Source organism: Eurytemora carolleeae, unplaced genomic scaffold (assembly GCF_000591075.1).
Source record: "Eurytemora carolleeae unplaced genomic scaffold, Eaff_2.0 scaffold652, whole genome shotgun sequence".
NCBI classification, from domain to species: Eukaryota; Metazoa; Arthropoda; class Copepoda; order Calanoida; family Temoridae; genus Eurytemora; species Eurytemora carolleeae.
In genome coordinates this window covers 103,670-108,077 of record NW_019396540.1, presented here as the reverse complement: position 1 = coordinate 108,077, position 4,408 = coordinate 103,670, and the positions used below count along the sequence as shown (strand labels likewise).

At 39.0% G+C, this 4,408-nt stretch overlaps 1 long non-coding RNA gene across 1 annotated transcript; it reads right to left on the bottom strand.

The window, feature by feature from the left end:
* Window positions 1-3,348, bottom strand: LOC111705139 (uncharacterized). The gene is made up of 3 exons (XR_002765953.1): window positions 3,302-3,348; window positions 883-974; window positions 1-280 (listed from the first exon to the last, which is right to left on the bottom strand). It is a non-coding gene; the product is annotated as an uncharacterized LOC111705139 (long non-coding RNA).
* Window positions 3,349-4,408: the final 1,060 nt, after the last annotated feature.

The window sequence follows — 4,408 nt, the reverse complement described above, 5'->3', positions numbered from 1 at the left end:
GTTTGATTGTATGTTGATATATTACTAAAAAAGATACTGCTTTTTTCTCTTATTTTAGAATTGGTCGGAGATGGATCAAAAATTCACCCCTGATTCATATGGTGGGATTGTGCTAGCAGAAGCCTATTTGATAAAAGGCAAGACTCAGGCAGTGGTTTGAGCTCGGCCTAGATTCAGCCTGAAAAAGTCAGTCACAGATTGCTGCCCTCGCTGAGCTAAGCTGCTAATGCCTACGCCCTACACCCCCTTGCCAAGCTCATCCCCGAATTCCATACCAAGCCTAAAATAGAGAAACCTTGATTTAATTTTAAACTATTAATAAATATTTGTGAAAAAAAGATGATAGTTGTCCCTTTATTCCTAATTGTTAGTAAAAGTCCCTGAGACAAAACCATTATTTTAAACCGCAAGAGTTTCAGTGTTTCTCCGCAACAAAATGGTGGAAAGGGCATTCCAGTGACAAGTGAGTGAAGTTCAACTCAACCCATTAATACATCCTCGTGATAAACACATGACAACTATCATCAGTTTAGCTTAATCATAAGTTTAGTTTAATCCTAGACGCCCAGAAATAACTTGGTGTCCCGCCTGTTCCCCCCCCCCCAATTTTCCTTTTCAGATACAAATCCCACTCCAAATCTAGAGAGACCGAAGACAGAAGAAAAAAGACTGGAAGCAGAAGAAGGAGCTACATCTGGGTCGATGTTTTCCCCGATATAAGAGGACTGGAAGCAGAAGAAGGAGCTACATCTGGGTCGATGTTTTCCCCAAATTCTGGGTCAACGCTTGTTTGCAACCCCCCCTTCCAGTTTATTCTGGGTCGACGCTTGTTTGCCACCCCCCTTCCAGTTTATTCTGGGTCAATGTTTGCCACCCCCTCACCTGTTATCTCCCTGACGTCTCTTCACCTCCTGTTGTCTTTGTTCTCTGTAAATATGCAGAATCTCATGTAAGTCAACCTCTTTCACTTCATACTAAACATTATCAATCTTTAGTTTTCAGGATTTGTGCATGTCTTATTCATAGGTTGTATTTCATAATATTTTTGAAATGTTTGATATTTGCATACAATGCCCGATGTTTGTTATGTTTGTCCAGATGATGTTTCCGATTCCCATCCTTCCTCCCCTTTTTCCTAACTCCACCTCCTAACTCTCTCTTTCTCTCCCCCCCCCCCTTCCTCTCAGTCTCAACTGTCTGTTGATAGATAGATATTCTGTGTCTAAATTCCTCCCGTCATGGTATAGCTTCAAGCTACACACTAACAGACAAAGATACCCGCTTTACGCAAACTGAGTTAAAAATTTCAAACTAGGTTAAAATCTTTCAGGCTCTGTGCGGTTACAATCACCCAGGAAAACCTACTTTGATCTAGTCATTGCTACCATTCAAACACTGACTCCTGAGAATGTTGATCTAGCCTGTTTTCTTTCCTGCTACAAGTTCAGAGGAGACCACCATGGCAACTTCGGCAACCTCAACGGTCACCCAGACTCAAGGTACATCTGGTCTCCAGGGCGCCTCCAGCCTCCCTCTTCCGGGACATCCGAGTCTTTCTAATGAGGTCATCTCAAAGCTTCTCTCTCTAACAGACCAGTCCAAAAGGCTACCTGCTCACTTTATCAAACCTCCTTCCTCTTTCAGACAGTGTCTTCTATGACCTCCGAGGATGAACTACGTCTCTCATCCCTGAGGAAAGATACAAAATCTTCTGCGACATTAGAATTCACACTCCGTTTCCTCAAAACTTTCTGCGAGGCTCGACCCCACATCAGTGAGAAATCCATCCTTGATGTCCTCCACACATTTCTCCCACTCAACACTTACATACGAATGAAGCGAGACGCAAGCCTCCACCTGGTGTATTCCTACTTGCAAACTCACTTTGGGAATGTACGCAGCAGAGCCGAGGTTTTCTAGTCCCTCTCCATATTAACCTCCTCCATTGGAGACCTAGAGCCCATGCAAGTATTGGATAGGATCAGTAAGCTTCTTCTGCAAGTCTCTGAATCGGAGGAAGAGTGCGAGATGGCTGCTCTGAGAGACTCTCTCTCATATCATCGATTACTTTTGGGTCATGATACATTATAAACCCTCAAGATGTAATAACACTTAGCATCATGAGGACCACAACTTCAATAAACCTGCGGAACACTTGGCATCATGCGGACCACAACTTCAATAAACCTGTGGAACACTTGGCATCATGGGGACCACAACTTCAATAAACCTGTGGAACATGTGGCATCATGCGGACCACAACTTCAAGAAACCTGCGGAACACTTGGCATCATGCGGCCCACAACTTCAATAAACCCGTGGAACACTTGGCATCATGCGGACCACAACTTCAATAATTCTGAAGAACACTTGGCATTATGCGGACCACAACTTCAATAAACCTGCGGAACACTTGACATTTTGCGGACCACAACTTCAATAAACCTGCGGAACACTTGGCATCATGCGGACCACAACTTTAATCAACCTGCGGAACAATTGGCATCATGCAGACCACAACTTCAAGAAACCTGTGGAACACTTGGCATCATGCGGACCACAACTGCAATAAACCCGCGGAACAATTGGCATCATGTGGACCATAACTTTAATAAACCTGCAGAACAATTGGCATCATGCAGACCACATCTTCAATAAACCTGCGGAACACTTGGCATCATGCAGACCACAACTTCAATAAGGAACAATTGGCATTTTGCTCATTTTGCGGACCACAACTTCAAGAAACCTGCGGAACACTTGGCATTTTGCGGACCACAACTTCAAGAAACCTGCGGACCACTGCCACTGTTGAAATTATGGCTTTTTTCGCGTATTTTCGTCAAAATCGACCAAAGTTAATTTTTTTAAAAATTTTTCGACGCCCTGGAAAAACTTTAAAGGCCATTTATGATAGCAGAAGATCTTGGAGAATACGATTCCAGCTTTTAAATTATCAAAATCAACCTCCAAGTGATGAAAAAATTTTTAATTTAAATTTAAAAAATTTAAATTTTTTTTCTGAAAATGTCGATTTTTCACAAATATTTTCACGGAAGAGCCCATAACTCGGTCATTTTTCAACATTTGTGGAAGGACGCGATGACATTTGGAGAACTGAAAACCATTTTCAGGACAAACAATTATACCAATAGGCAAATGTGGAAAACGTTAGAAAAAAAATGGAAGACGGTTAGGAATCTCCTACAGGGTACAGAAAACAATTTTAAATTAAAAGGAGACCGCAAAAATAACAAAAGACTAATTCAACTAGTTCGAAAACGTGATAAAACATTTTTACCTTGAATTGAATTGTGAAGTACAGTACATTGTGAAGTGCAGTGCATCTTAACATCTCTTTTCTGTAATTATAAAAAAAAAGTAAAATCGAGTTGTAGGCATGTCCATACAAAATGTAAAATGTATAATATGAAGTGCAGTACATCTTAAAATCTTTTTTTTGTAATTATAAAATGTTAATAGTTGTAGGCATATCCACATAAAAAGAAAATTAAATTACTATTGTATTTTAATAAATCTGTTCATATTGTTCATTCTGTATTACATTTTTATTTTTATAAATGATAATCGAAGTTTTCTATTCCAGTGGGATAATTTGTTTCTGGATAAACAAAAGCTGTTGATCTATAAATAGGAGGAGGAATAGGTGGATGGGAATGACTTTCTGTTGGTTTGTCGTCCTTTTTTGTCTTCTTTTGTGTAGTATTTACAGGAATAATACAAAAAAATAAATGAATAAGGAGAATATAAAACGAAAAGAAGAGAGTTACACTGAATAAAATGAAAAACTGAGTTAAGTCATACTGTCTGTTTCTGCTTGCTTCTGTCTTGGTCTCTTGTCTAATAAAACATCACTTTGATCAATTTTTCCCTTCCTGGTTACTCACACACATCATACACACACGTCTTACACAAACGAACGTATTAACATTTACAACCTAACACAGTTCTTATAGATGATTTTACGGAAACAATACACCAAAGCCCGACACTTTAACAATAAATTATTAACCGGATTTTAGAATAGAAATAGGCAGTTTTGTGGGAATCAGTATTTTTGATTACAGACCATTGAGACGTTAGACCACTATAAATACCTTGAGTGTTTCTTTTCTACAGTACTTTTTTTTCTTTATGACTCAGAGCGTACATAACTACACCATTTCCTTAATTATAATTTCTTTTTAAATCCCTTACCTTCGAGTACTTTCAAGATTCTGATTGGATGGGTTTTCCGGATCCTCCTCATGGGCTTCAGAAAGATCTGACATATCTAGCGCGTCTAAAAAGATTATGTATATATTTCAAATTTTAGTTGGCGGGGTTACCATCTTGAAAATTTTCTTTTAGTTATTTTTTAAAAACTTTAAGAGATAATTATATTTAT